This window comes from Lacerta agilis, chromosome 8 (assembly GCF_009819535.1).
Source record: "Lacerta agilis isolate rLacAgi1 chromosome 8, rLacAgi1.pri, whole genome shotgun sequence".
Taxonomy (NCBI): domain Eukaryota; kingdom Metazoa; phylum Chordata; class Lepidosauria; order Squamata; family Lacertidae; genus Lacerta; species Lacerta agilis.
The window spans coordinates 40,203,089-40,228,056 of NC_046319.1; the positions used below are offsets into that span (position 1 = coordinate 40,203,089).

Here is a 24,968-nt window from a genome sequence, read left to right on the forward strand (position 1 = left end):
AGGAAAATGTCGAAAGCAGTCAAAATGCCTTCTAGGCATTTTTCATGGTTAAAATATTCTCTGGATCCCAATCAATGTTGTTTAAATATTTCCCCTAATAACACAATCATCCCTAAAATACAACTTTACATATGTATCATCTTGATACCTAGGCAGCTTTCTTCCTCGTATCACCACTACCAAATTGTCTGTTTTCCTATTCATTTCTTTTGGAACATACCGTACCACAGAGGTCTCCCTTAATGTGTGCTTTGCTATTGGTGCGGGTCCAATTGCGACTACGTGGAGATTTCTGGATGCCAGGTTGCTGATTGACATCTCCATTGAGCCAGCTGACTCGCACACAGTCCTCCATCATCACATCAAGGGAAGTAAGTACAGGTCTGAGTACAGATGTATTTGACTGTGCTACAGCCGTTCCACCCAAATGGAACTCACAAACCACAGTTAAAAACCTCTGCCTTAATCCATTGTTAATACTATTTCCATTTCTACAGTGTGAGTTTCTCCTTCTTGCATACTGGGATAAATGAACTGTTTTAAGAGCAAGCAATGAATTGAGATCAAAGAATCGTAGATTTGTAGCACTGGAAGGGACACCAAGGGTCATCTAGTCCAACCCCGTCAAGCAGACATTTGCTTGTGGTGGCTGCAACCTATATTTAAGGTGTCATTTGGTGCCCAGCTAATATCTGAGTTTCTAGCACTATCCCTTCTTCCTTTTGCCATTATTGAATTACATGTAAATTCTCCTTCTGAACTTGACCCCTCTACTTGGTTTGGAAACATAAGCAGAACTTCAGAGCCAAGAAATGCATGCTGTCCCTACAAGCATACTCTTATCTGATTCACCAATTCCAGGAATGGGGAGCCTTTGGTCCTCCAAATATTACTAAACTACAACTCCCATCAGCCCCATCAAGTTCAGCAACATTTGGAGAGCCAAATGTTCCCCACACCTGAAATATACCTTCTCTCATTCTTATTATAAACTTCATCTGTAATTTTGATTACTATGAGGGCCATACTGCAGAAAAACAAGGCCTATGTTCAAAGTAAGCAAACCATTCTGAACAAGATTAAGGTATTCAGAGGGTAATTTCCTTTCTCTGTATTTATGGAAAGCAAGACAGCTGGCTCAAACATAATGACAACTTGCTGCCTGCATGAATGCCCATCACACCAACTATGAGAGCTTTGCTGTATGTAGATGTTAAACCAATTTTAGAATCACAGAATTGTAGAGCTGGAAGGGTCTCCGAGGGCCATCTAGTCCAACCCCCTGCAGTGCAGGAATCTCAATTAGATAATATATGACAGATGGCCATCCAAGGGGAGTCCACCACCTCTTGTATGAGTCTGTTCCACTGTCAAACAGCTCTTACTGTCAGAAAGTCAGAATCTCCATTCTTATATCTTGAATTTATTAGTAATTTGAAAGCATTGAATCCATTCTTTTCAAGCCAACAAACCCAAGTTATCATGCAGAAACTTAACTTTCTTTCCGTGCTTATGTAGGAAGACATGGTTTACTATTAACACACCCTAGTATGTATAAGGTTTTTTACAGATACTTGAATGTTTACTCAAGAGTGTTAGTTGGAACAAACAAAGCTAACACTGGAATGTGCTATACTGTTCCAACCAAATACATACTAGGCACATGAAAAGGCACATGCAGCAGAAAAGCAGTAAATCAATGGAGGCTTTTAAAACCTAAAAGGGATTAACCTTTACCCCATCTTATGATATGCTGAAGAGACTCATAACCTCAAATTTTTTCATTCTAGAATTCCTAGCCCTTGACACATTTCTATAGTTCTTCACTGCACCATGCACAATTATTTTTACTCAGCTGTGAATATTGGAAGTACCCTACCTAGTATTACAACTGAGGCTTTGCTGCTACTGTGTATAGAATCCAATTGTTTGAAAATCATTTTAAATTCTGTAAAAAAATAGCTAGCAATAACAGCTGGGATAAAAAATGGAACCAAAGTAAGAGGGAAATGGAGAAGCAGCATGCATGCCATAACAACAACAACAACGACAACAATAACAACAACAATAATATTTTTTATTATTTATACACCACCCATCTGGCTGGGTTTCCCCAGCCACTCTGAGCAGCTCTCAACAGAATATTAAAAAACACGATAAAACATCAACATTAAAAACTTCCCTAAACAGGGCTGCTTCAGATGGTCTTCTAAAGTCAGATAGTTGTTTATTTCTTTGACATCTGATGGGGCGTTCACAGGGTGGGCACCACTACTGAGAAGGCCTTCTGCCTGGTTCCCTGTAACCTCACTTCTCACAGTGAGGGAATCACCAGAAGGCCCTCGGCACTGGACCTCAGTGTCTGGGCTGAATGATGGGGCGGAGACGCTCCTTCAGGTATACTGTGCTTGGAAACGTACTGGGAGCCAATGTAGCTATTTCAGGACTGATGTTATATGGTCTTGTTATATGGTCTCTAGGGCCTAGAGCCCTATTCAGCGAAGCGAGGCCACTAAAGCCCAAGTCTGCTCCCCCTATGAATGAGAAATATGTTCATATTTGGTCCCTACAAAGACACAAATGCTTCTCCCCAACCACTTTTTTGCCTTTGGGTTGGGTTAATAATGGAACAGCCAGACAGCAACTCTCGGAGGCATTTCAGTTGCCAGTTTTAAACTTGAGAGAACAAGAAGTCCAGTGCCACTTGAAAGCATCTATTAAGCAACCACTAGAACCCTACCCAAGACCCTTTTGCTCTCTAGCAATTCCAGCACACCAGTTTTTTCTTCACCATTATGGATGCTGGAACAGAGGAGAAGCGAAAATTCTCATAAATACCAGGACAGGTATCCAACACTACTCAGAGTAGATCCTTGAAGTTAATTGGCACAACAAATTTGGTTCATTAATTTCAATGGGTGTACTCCTGAGTAGGATTTAGTTGGATACAACCATAGGTCCTCGCCAGATTCAGCAATTTGTGCTTGTCAGCACAGATGCCTATTAATAGCATTTACTACTGCTCAGTCCTTGCCAGGTTACAGTCTCCTGTTCTGTAGTAAACACAGTCTACGATAACAAGTTTATCAATGTAACTTTCCTGTTATGTCAAGACTTTTAACTGGCTAATGATGGCCATGGATACAGTGGTGTAGTATTTATTTTTAAAACTATTGGGTTTTTTAAAAAAAAAAATCAACCAATGTTACAAGAACTACTATTTGCTGTGGAATTAACTTTGACTGTTGTATGTGAAAAGCAATAGTATGCAAAGAAAAAAAAGCACCAGCAAGCAGGGCCGTCTTAAGCATATCCGGCGCTGAGGTGAGAAGATCCCTCTGGCGCCCCCCCACCCCCGTTTCCCAGAGTTGGTGGAGAGCGGCGGACCCGCTGCTGGGCGCCCCTGCTCCCTCAACTCCGCAGCATCCCCATGGTTCTTTCGCGCATGCGCCGGATTCTGAGTTGAGGGAGCAGGGGCACCCAGCAGCGGGGTCCGCCACTCTCCGACGACTCTGGTGTCTCCTTGGTCTCCTCGGAGGAGGCGCCATGCCAAAAGCCCTACAGAGGAAGGGTGGGTGGGCAGGCAGGCGCTGGCTGCTTCCCCTGAGGGGGCAGGGTAGGGATGGGTTGCAGTGAGGGTGGGCAGGCCGGTGCTGGCTTATTCCAGTGACGGTGCAGGGGTGGGTGCAGGGTGGGTGCCCAGCTCTCTCCAAGCCCAGCCCTTTCTCCCCCCCCCCCGCTCTCTCTCTCTCCCCCCTCAAACCAGCTGGGCTGCGGAGCTCTCCCGGGCGACGCTTCTCCCCCACCCACCCCCAAACCAGAGCGCCATTTCTCTGCCCCCCCCCACAAAGAGAACCACGCAGCTGATGTTGATCCTGATACTGCCTTCCCTCCCTCCCTCCCTCCTATCAATGGGGGCCGCACAGCTGATCCAAACGTGCTGGGGCTGCAAACCCAGCACCTTCCTCCATGCTGGCAGCGCTGGGTCCCGGATTTCACCTGCTCCTGAGGCGGCTCTCTCCTCGCTCCTCACACTTGGCCCGCGCTCGGCAGCCAGATGTTGAGAAATGTGGGCAGGAAGTTTGGGAAGCGTGGCCTCTTTCCCTAGCAGGGTCCTCCAGCTGCGCAGGGAGGTGGGTGGGTGGTGGAACTCTCCTCCTCCTCCTCCTCCTCCTCCTCCTCCCCCCTCAGCGGTGCACTGGGGATGGGGAGAAGCTTGCCAGCCCACTCCTCATTCGGAAAGGCTCTGCTCTCCCCGGACTCCAACTCTCCTTCCCAGACACTCAGCTTGGTGCCCTTCAGACCTTGGCGCCCTGGTTCCCCGCACCACTTGTGCCACAGGGTAGAGACGGGTCTGCCAGCAAGCTTGGAGGAATTGCATGAACAGGTCAGAAAAAGAAGAGACCTGTAGCACTTTAAGTAAGACTAATAAATGTATTATTGCATAAGCTTTCATAAATAAATCTGCTAAATCTTTAAGGTACTACGGGAGTCTGTTTTCGCTGCAACAGAATAACGGCTCATAATCTGAAGTTTACACTCTGGATGGAGTTTATCTTGATACAAGATTTGGTTAGCACTTCAGTCAGTAAACCTTATACCATGCATCTCCCAAAACAGTTGTTTGTTTTTTGGCTGATGAGTTTTATATGTTTCTTGGTCACCTGAACTTCCAGCAATATTTACAACCAAGTTTCTTTATCTATTTCCATCAGCTAGGCTTTTTACTTTTTAAAGAACCAAGGGGTTGTAGGCAATGCTAGTTCTACTCAGAGACCCACACAAATTAATTGATATTATTTTCCATTAATTTCAATGAGTCTACTTCAAACAGAAAGTAAGGAATCTATGTGGGATAGAAAACTGATCCCAACTGTCCTTAAGTATTTATTCACTCCAGGCAAACTTTGTGAGAGAGAAATCCAGCTCCCACACAGGACAATACAACTCAGTTACAACTAGATTCAACCAAAACAGCAGAGGCAAGATCTATAGACCTCTCAAATGTAATCATCCTTAACACACCCTGTAAGCAATTTAGAATATAGGAGAAGCTACAATATGCTAGCTACAGCCTGCAATGAATTCAGTTCAATATACCAAATATGTCAAAGTTGACTAAGAGGATAAACAAGATCAAGAAAATGTTAGCACTCACTCTCTCTTGACTTCTACTATTATAATTAAGGAAAAATTGTGAAGTACTTGCATGGGAGCTACAATTATAAACAATTACAAGAATGAACAGGTCTTTCTTTTTCTTTTTTTGTTAAGTTTTCTTCTTTAAATTTCCCCAGAGACCCCCAAAATACATTATGAAAACTTGTATTCCTGTACATCTATATATATAAAATCGTAAAAGGTGGGTGTCTGTGCTGTACCACCTTTCTCCGCAACCGCTTGACCGATTCCATTCAAATTTGGACACAACGTTCCATGGGCATATGGGAAGGATCTTACTTAGTTAGATTGCAAAAATAATACACCTAACCCAGGTAAAAATTGGATTTTGTGCCAAAAAATACAGCGCCCTCCAGTGGACGAACACAGCATAAACACCTAAAAACGTCTCGTCACTACCTCCAGCCAATAGAGGGGCACGCCGCTCACAAACGCCACTGCTGCCTCCAGCGGCAGCTGTAGACCCACGCAGGCAGGAACAACCGTTTGTGCGGCTGGCGGCCATGGCTCCATTGGGCAGGAAAAGCGAGATGAAACGTCGCTTCCGCCATCTGCGGTGTTACCTCAGCCACCTACAGAGCCAGGGCGGGCGGAAACGGCACTCTCAAACCTTTCAAGTTTTCGCCGCCGCCTCCACTTACAAAACAGCCAGGGCAGGCGGAAGAAGAAGAAGAAGAGTTTGGATTTGATATCCCGCTTTTCACTACCCGAAGGAGTCTCAAAGCGGCTAACATTCTCCTTTCCCTTCCTCCCCCACAACAAACACTCTGTGAGGTGAGTGGGGCTGAGAGACTTCAGAGAAGTGTGACTAGCCCAAGGTCACCCAGCAGCTGCATGTGGAGGAGTGGAGACGCGAACCCGGTTCCCCAGATAACGAGTCTACCACTCTTAACCACTACACCACACTGGCTCTCGAAACTTACCGTCATTTGCGGCGGCGGTAGTAGCGGCTGTAGAGCCAGCCGGGTAAGAAGCAGTTTCCGACGACACCTCCACTAACAAGATGGCCATAGCGCTTGCGAAGTTGGCCGCCAAAAAAAACTCCGGTCATTTCTGGGACTCCGTCTCCACTGAGAGGAGAGTCTGGACACCCAGAAACGAAATGACCGCCATTTATGGCGGCACCCAAAGCATCTGCAGAGCCAGTAAGGAAACAACGCATCCTCAACTTCAACAAGAAAAAGTGTCGGTAAGCATACACTTCCACTTTTGCACTGCACCTCCCTTTCCCATTTCACCAAATCAGCCACAGCAATGCATGGTCGGGCCAGCTAGTACTGTATATAACAGTATACATATACAGATAAAGGTATTTGTTTCTATGGGTCTTTGCAAGTACCCATCACCCCTGCTAATCAACATAAATATTCTGTATAAAAGTAATGAAGATGTTACAACTCTTCCAAAATTATAACAGTTTAAACTTTACAAGTAAGGAGAGATTACTCTGATTTATGGTGTTACTGCAGGGGAGAGGGAAGCCTGCCATCCACCTTGTAAGGCAGCTGTCATACTCCTTTCAAGATTTGAAATCAGTAACTTTTATTACCTCAAGGCTAATACAAAAGCTGCTGCATGGACTCAGAAACCTGTTTACTGTAGTTAAATGATTGATCAGTGAAAATAATAATTCATGTATATTCAGAATCCTGTGTTTTATTACAATTCTTATTTAAAAGCACCTAAAATTCTAGACACTATACAAAAATCAAAAGGCATAGGCTCTGCCTATAGGTTTATAATTAACAGACATGATAACAAAAATAATTGGAAGAGAGGAGAAAAATAAGCAAATTTAGAACGATTATTACATATTACAGGAGACAGTTCTAAAATGGGAGGGGCCAAGTATAACAAGTTGGCTGTGGCACTTTTCACTTGCTGGGTGCAGGTGAAATGGCTGCTAATGAAGACAGTACAATGAAGAAATAGTAACGTGTAAGAATATTATGTTTGCTAACTGAAAACAGTCTAGCCCAGTTTTTCCCAACTGGGGGCTATATGGCCCCCTGGGACACCCCAGGATATTCCAGGGGGGGGCACAGGTGAAAATCACATAAATGGGGCCACAGCATGAAGCTAGGGGGCCACAGAGGGAAGTGAGAAGTGAAAGGGTGGAAATCATTATTTTTTAAAATCTGATTGGCTGGCTATCTGCTTGGCTAATCACAAGCAGGTATGGGGGTGCCCCACCAGGGCCTAACGCTCCTTTTTGCCACGTGTGTGTCCTGGTTTGTTTCCAGCGGGAGAGGGTGATCGCTGAGGCTCCCATTTAGACCAGTAGAACCCATGATCCAGAACCCGCAGGTCAGATAACTGCAGTGATGGAGTGGCAATGGGTAGGACTGGGTGAGCCAGAGCCGATTGTTGCTGCTGCCAGTGCTGGGCCCAGTGGCAGTCTGGGCCTGACTCTGCAAGGTGCAGGGTGCAATCCACCCCAGCGCCTAGTGGATCAGGGCCTTCAGATGTTGCTGAGGAGTACAGGGCCCGTCGGCAGTATTGGCACGGCTCTGCAAGATGCAGGGTGAAATCCACCCCAGCGCCTAGCTGAGTGGGGTCATCTGGTGCTACTGACTTGCATCTAGTAAATAACTAAGTGTCTACTCAGAAGAAAGCCACACTGAGTTCAGTGGGCCTTACTCCCTGGTAAGGGTGTGGGGGACTATAGGGTGCTATCTAGGCACCCGGGGGCCCTCTGGATAACAAGATATTTTTGCACCAGGTCAGTGAGGACCACTTGCTTTTTTAAATTCTCCCATATATACAGCACTCCTTGTGTTCCTTTTGAACTATCTATAGGTTTCCCCCTCTGTGTCAAATAACTGGGGTCAAATAAGTGTTGTTTACTTTTGTAATACATGGAAGATGGATCTCCCTTGGGATGTTCTGGACTCTCCTTCCTTGGAGGTTTCTAAGCAGAGGTTGGATGGCCATCTGTCATGGATGCTTTAGCGGAGATTCCTACATTGCATGGAGTTGTACTAGAAAGATGACCCTTGGGGTCCCTTCCAGCTCTATGATTCTATGTTTTTCTCCTTCAACAACATTTCATTATGTTCCTATCATTTTATGTAATTGTATTTTGTAAAAAATTATAAATAAAACATGTTCTATTCACAAACAAAACATTTAAATAGCTACCTTTCTACCAGTAGGATTTGTTGGGGGGGGGCAGAACATCATATTTGTAGTGATTATTATTATTTTTTAACTTATTGAGGGGGCACAGGAAGGAAACAAGGTTGGAAGGGGACCACCATCGAAAAACGCTGGTCTAGCCAACAAGAATTGAAAAATAACTGCTTAGGCTACAACAGGTTTAAAATAAAAGAAACACCTCTGACATTTATAATCACTGATTATAAATCAGCACACTTTTAAAAAGAAAAAAAGGAAGAGAACATTCTAAAATGCCTCAAAATAGGCAAATAAAGTACAGTACTGTAAATAACAAGGCTCTTTATGAAGGGTTAAAGGTAAAGGGTAAAGGGACCCCTGACCATCAGGTCCAGTCGTGTCCGACTCTGGGGTTGCGGCGCTCATCTCGCTCTATAGGCCGAGGGAGCCGGCGTTTGTCCGTAGACAGCTTCCGGATCATGTGGCCAGCATGACAAAGCTGCTTCTGGCGAACCAGGGCAGCGCACGGAAACACCGTTTACCTTCCCGCTGGAGCGGTCCCTATTTATCTACTTGCACTTTGACATGCTTTCGAACTGCTAGGTGGGCAGGAGCTGGGACCGAGCAACGGGAGCTCACCCCGTGGCAGGGATTCGAACTGCCGACCTTCTGATCAGCAAGCCCTAGGCTCAGTGGTTTAACCCACAGCGCCACCTGGGTCCTATGTAAATTTAAGTCACTGAAAATCAGTCATCTGCTTCATAAATAATTTCCATCACTTTACAGTCTGCAAATAGGATTTAAAGTTTCTCCTTCTAAATAGTTTGAGATAATAGATTCATATGCTTCCAATGTTGCTAAATTATCTTTGATGTCAAAGTTCACTTTATTTTGAGTGACTACTCTGCAGTTTTGAGCCATAGTAGGTTGTATACAATGTTACTTCTAATCTTTGGTAAAACCAGTAACACTGAGACAGTAGTGCTAAATAGCACCAGGCATTAAGGTCTGGTGTAGAGTCTCTGTTTATGGTCCCAACCAGTGCTATTTTTCTAGAAAAAGAGGTGCCAAAACTCACCATGAACACCTCTCCTTTTCTCTTGGAATGACAATGGTGCCCACCAGAGAGCTGCCGGAACTGAGTTCCTGTGAGTTCCCCCTTAAAAAAAAACAGCCCCTGGTGGGATGTGGGTTCGAGCCCCACGCTAAGCAAAAGATTCCTGCATTGCAGGAGGTTGGACTAGTTGACCCTCAGGGTCCCTACCAACTCTACATTCTATGATTTATGGAACCCTTCTCAACTGAGATCATAGAATTGTAGAGATACAACAATCCTTCACATCAGCTACTTTGAAACAGCAGGTAAAAACATACCCATTTGTCTTTAGAACTTGATGAGGTTTGTGTTAGTTGTACTGTACTTGAAGCTTTAGTGTTATTTTTAGAATGGTTTTGTCTTGCATAATTTTCCTATATTCATGTTTATACTGTATTTTGTGTTGCAAGCTGCCCTGAGCTCTGCTCTGGAAGAAGGTGGATATTAAAACTCTGAAATAAATAAATAAATACCTATTTTGTCATAGTAAAGAACAAACCTATTCTTTAGTTTCTGAATAGGTATATAAAAATGTTAACATATTGGCTAGAGTTAGATAGTGTGCACTAATCTACTGCCAACTTCACTACTTTGAGCTGCAGTTCTATACCTACTTCCTTGGGAGTAAGCTTAATTGAACATGATGGGACTTACTTTCAATGGGAAATGTATAGGATTTTATTATACTGTTAAAAAGATATCTGTTTGGTCTGGGAGGAGGAGAGACAGGATTAGTATTTTACCACTGTCTGTCCAAAACTAGTTTTTCACAAGAAATCATCCTCGTCTGAGCACTTTCAGCCTGTTCAATCCTTTCTTTTCCAGCCTTAACCAATTTTTTTGTTTATGCCTTGAACCAAAATTGAAAACAAAATAAGCACTGGTTATAATCAAAGGCTTTATATACCTTTCCTAATCTAAATTTTACACAGACTTTTGACATATTTTGACAACAAAAGTCAGTATTACTAACTAGGCCATATTTCCAGGAATTTCCTTCTATCCCCCTCAATAATACGCCTCTAGTTTATCACATTACCAAAAAGCGGGGAGCGCAAAAAAAAACCTGCATCTGCTGACCCTGGGCCCTAGCGTTCTTCCACAAGTTAACAATTGCTGTGTTCACTGTCATCCACACAGAAATGAATCTTCAAGGCCAGCCCTGGTTAAAGGAGTAGTTGACACATCCAACACACTACAACCTCCAAATATTGAAAAGGCCAAGGGAAGCCCAACTATAGTTCCTACTTCTCTACTAGTCAATAGGAGAAATCCCATCCTGCTGAGGAAGCCAAGGAAAGCTTAATAAACACTTCATTCAAAGACTTGTCATGCTTCTTTTTCCTTCAATGCAAAAGTCAATCAATAACTCACGCAGCTGCTGCATTTCTCTGAAAGCAGGGATTATTAGAACTTTTGTATTCCCACTCAGACTACCTCAGCAACTGCTCAAACCCTTGCACATATTTTAAGAACCACAGACCTGCCCTACTGTGAAAACGTAACAAAAAAGTGTAAAATCACAGGTTGAAAATCTACAATTTAAGTGAACATTTAAGTCAGGGGTAGGCAACCTAAGGCCCGTGGGCCAGATGTGGCCCACTTACCTTCTCAATCCGGCCCGCGGATGGTCTGGGAATCAGCATGTTTTTACATGAGTAGAATGTGTCCTTTTATTTAAAATGCATCTCTGGGTTGTTTGTGGGGCCTGTCTGGTGTTTTTACATGAGTAGAATGTGTGCTTTTATTTAAAATGCATCTCTGGGTTATTTGTGGGGCATAGGAATTCGTTCATATTTTTTTGGCTCACGGATGAAAAAAGTTGCTGACCCCTGATTTAAGTGGACAAAAACCCATTGTAACAGCAAGACCTATAGGAATACAAGTGGGCAAATGGTTGCCCTGGCTCCATATTTTCATTACATTGATTTATTTTAGCCTTGGGGGCCCATTCAGATATTTGTCTAACAGTGCAAGAAATGCTGTGAAGAAATATACCGAGTAAACCTGAAACATTGGTCTGAATACCCAACAAACCTATTTTGTCGCTCCAGATTTCACAAGACCATTGGAGAGTCTGACCTATTTTCCTTGGGGGCATGAATGGAAAGAACTCCTGCATTTTGTGTAGAAAATGAGAAACTGAGTTGAATCAACCCTCTGTTTTGGGAATTTATAATGCTTGCTTTGAGGCAACTGCAATATTTTTACATTTTTAACAAGTCATGATCTGGTTGTACAAGCTGAACTTTAACATAATATCTTTTTCTCATACCATGTTAAAACAACTTGCTGGACTTCCGTAAGTACACTACTGTTTTCCTTTGAATTCTCTCTTTGTGTCTCTTGTGTGATAAGTGTAAAGAAAGGGAGAGCGGTGTAGCAAGCTAGTTGACCCTGGCCATTATTTTGAGGGCAAACTATTTTACAGGGTTGCTAGCCTTACTTCAATGTTTGCTTCGTGTTTTCTCCCTGTTGAAGCTCCCTCAGAAGATGAACCAAGGAGTTACCAGGATCTCTTTCCTCCTAGGAGGCCAACATACACGGCTTCCCCACTTAACCAATGCATTTTCAGGCCAACTCTCTGTGGCATGGTGCACTGGGCCCAATACCACAGCTGGCTGCGACAGCCTCATGATCATTTGTTTTTCACAATTTGTTCATCTACAGAAGTAGGAACAAGGAGAGGCTGCATTCAGCCATGAAACTCTTCAAGCATCTTTGGGGCAGTTGAAAGGATAAAATGGAGAGGGGAAGGCCATGTAGGTTGCCTTGAGCTCCTTGAAAGAAAGGTAGGATAGAAACGTAACAGGCTAGTAAACAGACCTATTGATGGTGGGAAGGAACGGAAGCAGATGAGAAATTCTGAAGAATAAAAGTCCCTATTTAGAAACACTCTCTCGGTTCAACGAAACAAGGTTTGGGACCTTACTTGTGAACCACCACCACCGCCGCCAAAAAGAAGGATGCTAATCTGGCAATTGATAGACAGCTAATGAAAGTAGGGGGCACGTGTAGAGCGCAGCCCCGCCCCCGCCCGAAAAGTGACCTTATTAACGGCGACTGCGCCCCTTCCTCACCTTGGTCGGGCAGGTGGGGGGGGGAGACAGTAGCCCCTCCCTGTCCCTCCCAAGCGGCCTCCTTCTCGCACACGACCCACAGGGTCAGGACAAATTCCTGAGAAAAGACGGTGATCGAGCGAGCGAGGAGGCCGCTCCGGAGTCCAGAGTCGTCGACGCAACGCGGCGGCGCTCTTTTCCTCCCGCCGCCCCCCTGAGGCCCACCAGAGACTCACCCTTGGAGTAGAGGGACTTGGGGGACTCGAGGTCGAGGTCGGCGCTGAGGAGAGAGATGAAGTCCGAGGGCATCGCAGCTCCGCGGCCCGGCCGGGGGGAGGTGGCGGCGGTGGGGGGGGCGGGACGGGGGGAGGTGGCGGCGGTGGGGGGCACGGACGGATGGACGCCGCAGCGGCTGCCGACCACAGGAAAGGGGAGCGGAGGGGGCTGTGCTGTGGCGGCGGGAGGCGGGCCCAGGGACAGAGGAGGCGCGAGCCGGGCTCTTCTTCAGCCACCGCCGCTCCTGACAGGAATTCGGTGCCTGTCGCCCAGCAGGACCGCCCCCTCTCCGTTAACACTGCGCATGCGTCGCCCGGCTCTCGAGCCACGGCGACGGTGAAAGAGGGGAAAACACAAAAACCAACGGGAAAAGGAGGCGCATGCGCAATGCTTCAGACCGCGGGCGGGGAGGGTAGGCGGCAGGGCAGCGGCAACAAGCGACGCAAAATGGACGTTGTGCGCGTTTGCGCCGTCCTCGGCAAACAAGCGCCCTCAAGCCATCGACGCATGCGAACCGCTCGGGTAAACGAACCAGAGGCGGCTTTAATGCGCATGTGCCAGTTCTTGTACGGACGGGGGCCTCACGCAGTCGATTCGAGGGTGCTTTCTGCGCCTGCGCTACAGGGGATATTCGCGAGAGAGAGGCCTCTTTGTTAGAGTGGAGGGAGGTGGCTGTACAGCTTCCTTTTCAGCTCGGGGGAAGAGCAAAGAAGAGTCTCTTAGGAAGAGTGAGGAGCCGTAGGCTGTGTCGTCGCCGGAGCACTGATGCATTGTATTTATTTCGCATCTACTGACCAAAAGATGGGGACAGAAATATTTAAGGAGAGGAAGAATTAAGAGGTCAACTTCTGCGTCAGTTTTCATAAGGATATTGCCCTTTTCCAGGCTGCAGGGGGTAAACAGCTACGCCACCGCCTCCTCCTCCCCTGCCACCAAACACCGAGGTTCCTGTGCTAACTTTGACTTTAAGCACCCTTGCAAAGGTGTGAGCCCCAGTGAACCGTGAGGGACCCAGTTCCTAAGGAGACGTGCCTTGCGTTGTTCTTTATCACATTTATTATGGCAGAAGCTTTTGCAGGCTGTACTGTCTGACCATTTGTGCTCTACTAACTATCTTTAAGGTGCCACAAGCCTGTTTTCGGTGAAGGAAGGTTGCTCCGTGGCAGGCAGCACCACCTTTGCATGCACAAGGACAGAGGCTGAAGTCTCAGTTAAAAATAATAATCTCAAGTTGCAAGTTACTGGGAAAGTCCACTCCCGTTCGAAACCATGGAGATCTGTTGCTGCACTGGGCTTTGATGGCCTTATACAGTAGTGCAATGTGTTCATAGAGTGGCTTCTGCCTGCCCCTGCCTTCTGAATCTCAGGTCCTTAGAATTTATTTATATATAAAAAACAACAACCCTGGGGCTTCAGCCTCTGCCCTTGTGTATGCAAAGGTGTACCCTATAAGGAAACATGGAGACTAAGATGATATGAGGTGAAATGCAAGCACTAGAGGGAAAAGGTGCAGAGACAGAAACCCCAGACTCTCAATAGGCAACCCCTTGAGAATCAGAATGTACAATTATGAGTTTCCTGTTCCGTCTTGTACCACGGAAGCCATAGGATAATTAAGGGGGCCTCTCCCCAACTAGTTGACAGTGGGGAAAGATAGGTAAATCTCCTCAGTGTGTTGCCTATGTAAAGGAGTAATAGAAACATATTGATTACATATTAGCTTACCTTGCCCTTGAATGGACTACAGTCAAGGATCAGAATACTATAACCTAAAATAACTTAGAGAAGGCAGCAAAAACAATAAAACAAAAACATAAAATCATCAGCAGACATAAAATAGACTAACATTAGAAGGTCGTGGAATAGGTATTTGGTGCTAAACTGACATCCAGATGAGTCACAGGTGAACCTCTCTGGAGAGACCTTCAGCAACTAGGGCTCCACCACTGAGAGGGCCCTTTCCTCAAGAGCCACCCGTCACACCGCAGCAGAGATAACTTGGAGAATGGCCTTCACTAAAGATCTTTATGTATAGGGAGGCCCAACTGAAAACAGGTGATACTTTGAAAAATGCAGGCGAGCCAACAAGAAGGTGGAAGTTGTCATGTTGGGTTTGAGTAACATTTCATGCAGGCAAACAACATGACGGTTGTTGACTCCATATTCTGAAGCCAGAGTCACTTCTCTTCCACCATCACCAGCGATTTTTTTTTTTTATGTTTTTGACCCTGTTCTACATGTCTGAATCTTCTGGATTTCTGTTTTATTTTCTCTTTATATGCTTTCTGTATTTTTATATTTCAGATTAACTGGTTTCAGGTTGTGGTTTTGTTTTAATATATTGCTTGTTTTAGACAGTAAACTGCTCAAAGATTTTTGAAATAAGCAGTATGTAAATTCTTTTAAAGAAATAAAAATAGTGTAAACACTGAAAAACAACTGTATACTATTGTTTACTTTGGTATGCAAGTATTATTAAATCAGGTCTGGCTAAGAATAGGGATATAGACAGGTTTCCTATCATGAGCACCACCACTTGTCGGGTGAAGGAAGTGGCTTCTGGAGAAAGTTAGGGGGAATGTGCAATCCAACTTCCCAAATGACGTCAGCTATGCCAGCCCTCGTCTGTTTAAACCGCAGACAGGAGATGACTACAAACCACATACTCTGTATGGTTGAGTCACATGTGCACACACATACTTTCTGTGTGTGACAAGAGGCACCTCCTTTGCCTAATTTCCTGCACTTCTAGTTCAGTTCCAGAGTACAGAAAAAGTTCGTGTGGGTATGCAAACCATCCAAAATGTGAATGTGTTAAGTCTCCTAGCTGTCTTGATTCTTGCCATTCTGGAATCTACTTTTTCCTCACCAAATCCTTGGCCTCAATTACACCCAACACAGCCATGAATCTACTGCATTCCAGTTAAGTACCACAGGGAAAATATTTCTTCTTATCAGTTGTGAATTTTGCCATTATTCATTTTCTGCAAATGTTCCCATGATTGTAGGAGATAATCATGCCATTCTTCTCTCCACCCCGCTTGTTCTTTCTAAAAGAAACAAATCCAATCTTTCCAATCTGCCTTCATTCAGAAGGCTTTTCATTTTTGTTGCCCTTTTTCTCAGCCTCCTCCGCACTTTGGGAGGCTGCATTTCCCCCCAACTTTCCTCTTCGTCCTCAATCACTTGTTCTTAAGCTTAGACATACTGTACACACAAAAACTCAATTTGTGTCTGTAACTGAGAGAAAGCAACAAATGCTACAGCACGCACAATAAAACAACTTGATGCCATTCTAACACTGCTGACATTACTTCTGAAAGCTGTTTAGAGTCCATTTTTAATGCCATTTTAATCTTTGTTGTGGCATATTTTACATTGTCTTAGATTAGTGACATTCCCATGAAGGATTCCAGTCTTGTATGTTTCTAACCCTGCTCCAAACAACCATTTCAATTCAACCTGCTTATGAGGATTAGGACTGGACTGTTAGACATCACTTTTTATCATTAAAAACCTCAAATTATTCTAAATTGTTAAGCAGGTAAGGGAAATGTGCCATACTCACTGAGGCTGATAGTTCAGCAACATCTGGAGGCCAAAGGTACCCCACACCTGGTGTAAACATTACTAAACCAGACGGACCAATGGCCTGATTCAGAATAGGAAAAGTTTCCTCTGTTCCATTTTAATTGCTTTTCAAAAACATTACAATCCTATTGGTATAATTATTAGCAAGTACATATAAGATAAAACCAAGAGCAACTTGAATGTCTGCCTTATGATGGAAATAGTACATGCATGTTATACAAAAGGCAGGAAATTAATTGGGATGAGCCAATTAACTATTTAAGCCAGTCGTTATTTTAATCAAATTGTGGGGAGAGAGAATAAGCAGGTGTTTCCTTAATATACCAGTAGCTGGAGCGAGGCAGTTGATTATTTTCCAATAGTAATTGGAAAATAATGTGCATCTGTCAACTGCTCCGGTGACCCCAGGCCATGCTGGCACTTCCTGACTTGTTGCTAAGCTTGGCAGGCCTTTGTTGTGTTGCCGCCTTTTCCCCTCGTGGCATCCTTAGAGGAAGGACAGTGGTGGACTTGTGAAACAAAGCTAACAATGCCTTTGTGCAGAACCCAAAGAGCTGCTGCTATAGTTCTGTGTACAGTGTTATATACCGGTATACACCCTACATCTATGGAGATCACCTACTACAGTGCTGTGCATTCTCTATTGCTAGAACTTGACATGAAGAGTGGGGTGTCAGTTCTTTTGTGATGAGCAGTCAAGAGCCTCCCAGGAATAGAGATGCATTTATACAAAATGCTGCTTCCATTTTACGATCCTTAGCAGTCTTTTAACCCTCACTGAGGGAGGACTTAAGCAGGTGTGGGGAACCTCAGACCAAGGGAATCCAAATTCAGCCTACCAGAACTATTCCCATTTGTTGTTGTTGTTGTTGTTATCATTATTATATTGCCTTCCATATTTTAGGGTATATATGAAACAAATATCTTGGTAATATACAGAATAAAACAAAAAAAATTTAAAAAAAAAATACAAAATGGACACTTGTAGCAGAGGTGTATTCATCCAGGTGCGAAGGCTTGTCAGCATAAAAATATCACCAGTTTCTGGAAAGTGCAGATAGTGAGCACCTGTTGCCTCTCAACAAAAAGTCTGTTCCACAGAACAGTGGCACCCACACTGAAAGCTCTGCTACAGTTTCTAACTTTGAGGTGCAACATGTGGAAGTGCCTTTGCCACAGCTGTGGTGGGTGTGTCCAGTGGCGGAGGAAGAGGAGTGTGGCAGGAGCGCACCGCCCCCAGCAGCGCAATCCCAGTAGGATGACATCACAGCTGCCCCCCCATCTGCGCTGCATGCCATGTCCCCACAAGCGACATGCCACGCCCGTGGATGGCGCACCATGCCCCCGGGATGCGCACCAGCCCCGCCCCCCTGCTCTCCGCCCCCCCCCCCCGGTGCCGGAGCATGAAGCTCCACCACCGGCTGTGTCACACTAGCCAGGAAATAATTTATGTAATTAAATTTTGAATCAGTCAAGTACAAAAACTGATGCTAGTGCTATACCTTTCAAGTGCCCAGAAGTGCTTCTCTCCCATTCTCTCACCCTCCTTCTGTCTTGCCACCCACTTATCCCCACCCTAAGTCCCTATTTCCCTTCCCTATTTTCCTAGAACAGCTTGGACCAGCTTTCCCAAAACTTGTGCCCTCCCAATGCTTTGGACTACCAAGTCCCAGCCAGCATGGACAGGCTGATGGGAGTTGTAGTCCAAAACATGTGGAGGGTATCAGGTTTAGAAAGACTGCTGTCATAATTGTATTCCTTAAGGTCCCCATGATCCTTGGAGCTGAAGGTTGTCTCTTTTTGTTAGGGACCACCTGGTGGGACTTTCACCAGTTGAGCTTAGGCACCCTTATCATCTCAGGACCTGTTTGCTAGCCTGCTTTTCTTAGTATAGCTTTTCCTACCTACAGCTCCTAAGGTTTTCTCAATGGTAGTGGTTTCCTTGCCTACACTTCGTCTTCTCCTTTTTGCTCTCCTGGCTTGCCACTGGGCTTACTAACCTTTATCTCTGCTTATAACCCAACTATATCTCCCCTAGTTTCGCTTTCCTTGCTCTGTATCCTGTCTGTGGCTTATAAAACCCTCAAATAGCTGTATTTTCTTGCTCTCTCTTTTTCTATATCCCTGGGACTTTTCTCTGATGTTCCAGTACATCTAGGTAATGCTCCACAGCTGCCACCGTCCCATCACCTCTGGCCCCCCTGTATATTCATTTCAGCTGGCCTCAGTCCATTATACAGTAGCTGTGGAAATGCATACCATTTTCATAACCAAGGGCAATATTCTCCTTACAACAGCGTTATCATCTGCCTTTAAACAGTGTTTTATTGAAGCAGGCCTTTAAAAGTTTTGTAATACCATAAAGATGGGTCCCCACCACCAACACCAACACCAGCAACAGTCTTTTAAAGATCTCATTTACTGCTTTTTACACCCCTAGTTGTGGGTTCCTGGTTCCTGGTTCTGACATGGAAAGCATATAATAAAATCCTTAAGTGGCAACAGACACACCAGTCAATATAAAAGCAGGCAGTAAATGAGCCACACTGGGGCCTTTGGCCTCCTCTCCTCCCCACTGACTGGAATTGCTTGCACAAGGCTAGTGCAATATGCCCCTTGCACAAAGAAAGTCCTCCCACAAGGCAGGGAGGGTTTCCTCAGTGGACAGCTTTATTTGGAGGAACGCCTCTTTCCCATACAAACCTGCCTACTCACTAGGATTGTTGGATAAGACCCTCCTGGTCATGTGGTGATTTGCAGAGGTGGTCAGAAGGAGGAACTTCTCTGGGATAGCCCCCTTCCTATAGAACCATATCCCCTCTGAATAGATGCCTGCATCTGCATCAGAAGTGGGGAAGCTCAGGCCTTGAGGCCAAATGCAACCCCCCCCCCCAATCTGGCTCTTTGGACAGCACCCAAGCCACAGCCCCCTCCAGCTGTGCTCAGTTTCTTCTTTAGGTGCTTTTGACCAGCTGGAAGGTGTCCTTGAACTGTGTTAATGTGTGGTGTAGTGGTTAAGAGTGGTAGACTCGTAATCTGGGGAACCAGGTTCGTGTCTCCGCTCCTCCACATGCAGCTGCTGGGTGACCTTGGGCTAGTCACACTTCTCTGAAGTCTCTCAGCCCCACTCACCTCACAGAGTGTTTGTTGTGGGGGAGGAAAGAAAAGGAGAATGTTAACCGCTTTGAGACTGCTTCGGGTAGTGAAAAGCGGGATATCAAATCAAAACTCTTCTTCTTCTTCTTCTCTTGCATACCTGGGTGAAGGATGCCTTAAACCAGTGGTTTTCAACCAGTGTGCTGTGGCACCCTGGGGTGCCTTGAATGATGATCAGGTGTGCTATGGGCCTGTGTCCCTCTTTCCTTCCCTCCATCCTCTAATGCCCTCTTGGGTCCCTGCCTCCCAAAGGCTTGTGTTTGTTGCAGCAGCCCTGGCTACAAGCTCCCCAGGTGAATGGTGCCCCTGGGGCTGGTCAGGGGGCGCTTCCCAGGCCTCTGTGAGGCACTGTGAGGAAGCACCTCTCTTTTAGCTCAGGGACCAGGGGCAGCAGCAGTGGCGCCCCAGAGAACTCAAGGAGGCTGAGGGAACACTCCACAAGGGAGGGTGTTTGAAAAAGGGTGAGGTGCTGTTAGCTCAGTAGGCTAGGGGTGACATAACTGGGCTCCTGAGCCCCACAGGTGTGCCACAGAAAGAATGTAGTTGGTCAAGGGAACCTCTGCCTTAAACCATAAGCTAATTGGGACAGGTACTGTCCATTTAACTTTGTGAACTACCAACCCTGTATTAAAATAACTTTTATTTTTTATTAAATAATCATACAATTGTAGAGCGTGAAAGGACCCTAAGGATCATCTAGTCCAACCCCCTGCAATGCGGGAATATGCAGCCGTCCCCTATGTGGATCAAACCTGCAATCTTGGCATTATCAGCACCATGCTCTAACAAACTGAGCTATGTGATATTATTTACTTAGTAACAATATTTGTATGCCATCCCATAAGGTAAAGTTCTTCAAGTTCTTGTTGTTGTTGCTGCTACTTACTTACTTACTTACTTACTTACTTACTTACTTACTTGAGAAACACCTTTGCAAGCATTCATCTTTGCTATAGCCCTGTGAGACTGACCAAGCAAGAGGATGCTGGGGTGTAACACATGATTCAAGGGCTGTGTCCCAACTTTGTTGCAACAAATTCTGGAATGTACCTCTTGGACTCTGCATTAGCTCACTGCTGCCCTCTCTAAAAAAAATCTCTGCCACCCCAGGAAACTGACCTTGAGTTGCATATGCAGACAAACAATGCTGACACCACAGCCACATAGTTTCAATCCCCTTTTCACAATGGCCCTCTCAAAGTAGGTTAGACAGAGAGTGAGCTTTCTGGTTGAACCAGGATTTGCACCCAGGTCTTCTCACTCTAAAGTTCTACACTCAGTCCTTGCACCATAGTGGCTGTCTTTGAACCTGAGCATCAAAACAGGGAAATGCCAGGCCTCGCTAGCTCTTCCCAATATATTTTGCATGAGCTCACACACTTCTTAGTACTTGTGTCTGAGGTTATAGCACCAGCTGTTCCTAGCCATGACTTAACAGATTAGCAATAAATACAAAGTTGAAGTGCACAGGGACCTTTGTCATAATAAAAAGTGTCCCTGTTTCTCTTAAGGAATCAAGAAAGTTGCCACAATGCGCACACACACACGCATCCCAAAAAAATGTTGAATACAAACAGACACGTACAGAAGAGTTTGAGGACATTGCCTTTATTTGAAAAAGCTCTGAAGGTCGACAGAATGCATTCAGGCGATGGAACAGAGAGGAGAGAAATACAGTGGTAACTCGGGTTAAGAAATTAATTCGTTCTGGGGGTCCGTTCTTAACCTGGAACTGTTCTTAACCTAAGGTACCACTTTAGCTAATGGGGCCTCCCGCTGCTGCTGCGCCACCACCGCGCGATTTCTGTTCTCATCCTGAAGCAAAGTTCTTAACCCAAGGTACTATTTCTGGGTTAGCGGAGTCTGTAACCTGAAGTGTATGTAACCTGAAGCTTCTGTAACCCGAGGTACCACTGTATGTATTTTGGAGGCAAGGGATTAGATAGGAAGCAGATTTATATAGTACTCCCTTATTACAGCCTTTGTTGTTCCTGGATATATTCTGGTATTATAAAATAAGGTGCCAGATTGTCTCAATTAATTCTGCAATTTGTTTCAGTTAGGGGTTTTGTTGGTTGTTACATAGCAGCTAAGATGGAATATTTCAGAAGCCCTGAATAATGCAGAAATGTATCTGAAGAAGTGTGCATGCACACGAAAGCTCATACCAAGAACAAATTTAGTTGGTCTCGTAAGGTGCTACTGGAAGGAATTTTTTATTTTTTATTTTGTTTTGACTATGGCAGACCAACACGGCTACCTACCTGTAGCAGAAAGAGAAGGTTTTCAGCTCAACACACCCGCTGCCTGTTCTCACTCTCATTTGTTTGTGACAGTCCCTCCCAACCAACCAAAAATAAACACATGTTAAAAAATTACATCATATAACTTTTGCATTCCAATTACTCACAGCTCAGTCCTATCAAGCTCCATTAATTAATCAAATGATGAGACCCGAAATTAAATCTGTTCTACCCCATGACTCTCCGAAGTTTAGCTACAGCCATGTTAAAAATGATAACAGAACTTCAAGAACTATCCACATGTGCTTTGTAAGACCTAATATTCAACTATAAAAATGGTCTGAAATCCATGCATGTCAGTCACTCCACTGTGGATAAAATCACCCCTGAACAGGTAACCTGACTCTGAAACTACTTGGTGCTCCACAGGCCATTGGCTACATCTAAATTTTAAACAATGTTAGGGCTTGGAATTTCCCTCCTCTACATATCAGGAAAATGTTCAGTTTTGCTAGCATGAAAGAGAACACCAACCTGCAACCCTCTCCCTGGTAAACTATTAGATTGCTGGGGTGTGGAGAGTGACACTCAGAATACAACAGAATGGGGTGGACCACAGACCCCACTCCCATCAAATGCTGTTGCTATAACTACCAAATCTCTTGTGGACATGTGGGACTGTAGCACTCCTTTGCAAGATTGCATTTCTAATTAAAAGCTTAAAGTTGCTGGCTGAAGATCTCTTGTTAAGGCTCATGCAGTCAGAACCAAATTCAATGAAACTGACGTCCAGGTAGATATGCATTGGACAGCAGTTGTCATGTGCTACAAGTTAATCTTCCTTAGATTTTGTAAAGAAGGGCGTCTTTACACAACTGCCTGCATTTTTGGACTCTTGTTGAGGATAGTGTGTGGCTGGGGTAGGCGTAGGGCACTTCATGGATGAGCTGCTGCACTTTAAAATATACCTGCAACCCCTTGCTAAAAGAAAAAACTGACATTCATGGATACATGTTTTTGATTTGGAGGGGGGTTGAATCTAAAGTTAGTCCTAGACAACCTTATAACTGCAAAGAACTTTTATTAAGGGTGACTCTAGCCAGGTTTTGCTCGTTGCTCAACTTCCCTCCTATTCTTTAACCCCGCATTAAATTAGCCCAGCAAGAAGCTAGGTGCCTGAGCAAAGGCGTCACGTCGAGCCCCCTTGGGTGGCTCGGCGAAGGAGTATCCGAGGAAGGCATCTGAATGACCCCGCCGCCCAGACATGGGTTCTGAATGAAGAGCAGGAACCCCCCGAGGAGTCTCCTTTTATAGCTCTCTCCAAAGAACTAGGGCTTGCGAGAGGGTGGGAGCGGCGCTGAGCCAAGGAAACTCGAGGGAGCGGGCCTCGTCGGGACAGCTACAAGGTGGGCCAGGGGCACGGAGCGCCCTGCAACTCCCGCGGCCCAGAGCCGTTCCTTCGGGGGCAGTAGCGCTTCTGCCAGCAGGAAGCGCTCTTCTTGGGAAAAAAACTGTTCTGAGGAAGGACCGCGGCGGTCCCCGGCTCCATCCAGACCGGACTGGGGAAGACTTTCGCCGGTGCCCGGAAGTCTGGAGAAGTTAACCGCTGCCGGGGAGCGTGGACAAGACTGGGTTAGCTTGAACCCAGCAGCCTGACTTCCGACGTCTTTCGGGCGCCGCAAAGCAAAGGCAGGCGCTGCCTTGGTGGAAGGGCCGGTCGCCCGGAGCCCAGAGGCCTCGAGCGAGGCTCTTTCCGTGGCTTGCTCGCTCCAGCCCTGGGCCGGCTTACCTGGGGGGGCGGCGGCGACTCTCCCTCCGAAGGCGCTCCAAGGCCAGGCGTGCAGCGGCGCAGCGCAGAAGGCGCTCTCGTCGGCCAGCATGGAGCGCATGGCGGCCACGTCGTGCCAGGGGCGCCTGCGCGAGTCCAGCCTGCTCGACGGACGGGCAGAAGGGCGTCTCAGCTGCTCGGGGGCTCGCGCGCTCCTCTGCTCGGCCGCGTGCGGAGCTGGGGACCATCGGTCTCCCCCGGGGGGAGGAGCTCAGCCGCGTGGCGCTCTTCCCTCCTCCCCGACAACAGGTATCTATTGCGCAGTCCAGGCCGGGCCTGCGAATTAATGGCCACTTGGCACCAACACCGGGGCGGAAGGGGGAGGCGCACACTGTGCCCTGCTGCCGCCCTCCCGCTTCAAGACCCACGAGAGGGGCTGTTCTTGCCCCCCAGAGCAGACGAGCAGAGCCCTCTCGTCTTGCGCAAGGCGGGGAACGAAGACGCTCCCACACCCCAGGCAAACTACGCTTTCGGTAGTCAGGGCCGCCAGACTGCTGCCGGCGCCACTTCTTTCTCCTCGAGGGGACAAAGTGGTGTCCAGAGGGGCTTCTCCTCCTGCCGCTTCGTACCCTCATGGGAGGGGAAGAAGAGGCTGAGCTGTTGCTTGCGAACTTGGTCGGCGGCATCCCGATCCTGGCCCGCCTGCTCTGTCAGTTAGGTTTCCAGACCCAACTCAAAGTGCTGGTTTTTCCCTATGAAGCCCAAAATGTATTAGGAGCACAATACCTTAAGGAGTGCCTCCTCCAGGAGAGGTCTGGAAGGTGGTAACAGAAAGGGCCTTTTCTGCGGTGGCTCCCACTTTGTGGGATGCTCTTCCCAGGGACGCTCTCCTAGTTAGCACCTTCATTACTTATCTTTACGTTTTTCTGCAAGTAGGCCTCTGGCTGATTAAGGTTCTAAGGCCTTTTAAATGTGTTTGTTGGGTTAGGTTTTGGGCTTTATTATGCATTTAGTGTTCTCATTTTGTATTTTTATGTTGTTTTATCTTCAGGTGAAGGGCGGTATACAAATTTAATTAATAAGGGAGGAGCTCAAACTCCCTCATCATTTTAGTTATCCCTTTTCAGCACCATGATAGCATCTTTGAGATAGGACACCACAGAACTTGCCCCCAGGGCAGTTGGGAGAGAGAAACAAAACCACCCAGTACTGAGGATGGTGCCAAGCTTGCTTTGCACCATTTGTTTTCCTTTAAGTAACAGGGCTGACTTGAGTAGTCACTTCTTGAGGACTGCCCACTAACTACTCCATAGCATAGCAACAACAAGACCAAGCACAGGAAGCTGTCTTATCCAAAATCAAATCTTTTGGTCCGCCTTGCTAAGTACTATCCTTACACCAACTTGCAGCTGCTGTCCATGGTTTCAGATGGGACTTTCCTAGCCCAACCTCCAGATGCCATCAGGGATGCATGCTTCTCC

At 46.0% G+C, this 24,968-nt stretch overlaps 1 protein-coding gene across 15 annotated transcripts in view; it reads right to left on the reverse strand.

Annotated features, from left to right (window-relative positions):
- NFAT5 (nuclear factor of activated T cells 5) overlaps window positions 1–13,072 on the reverse strand; it is a 55,446-nt gene extending 42,374 nt beyond the window's left edge. For 14 of the 15 annotated variants that reach the window (XM_033158849.1, XM_033158844.1, XM_033158842.1 and 11 more), the window contains exon 1: window positions 12,690–13,072. The gene's annotated coding sequence lies outside the window, so the exon portion shown is untranslated. The remainder of the gene's footprint in view (window positions 1–12,689) is intronic. The other variant, XM_033158854.1, reaches the window with a different exon arrangement.
- Window positions 13,073–24,968: the final 11,896 nt, after the last annotated feature.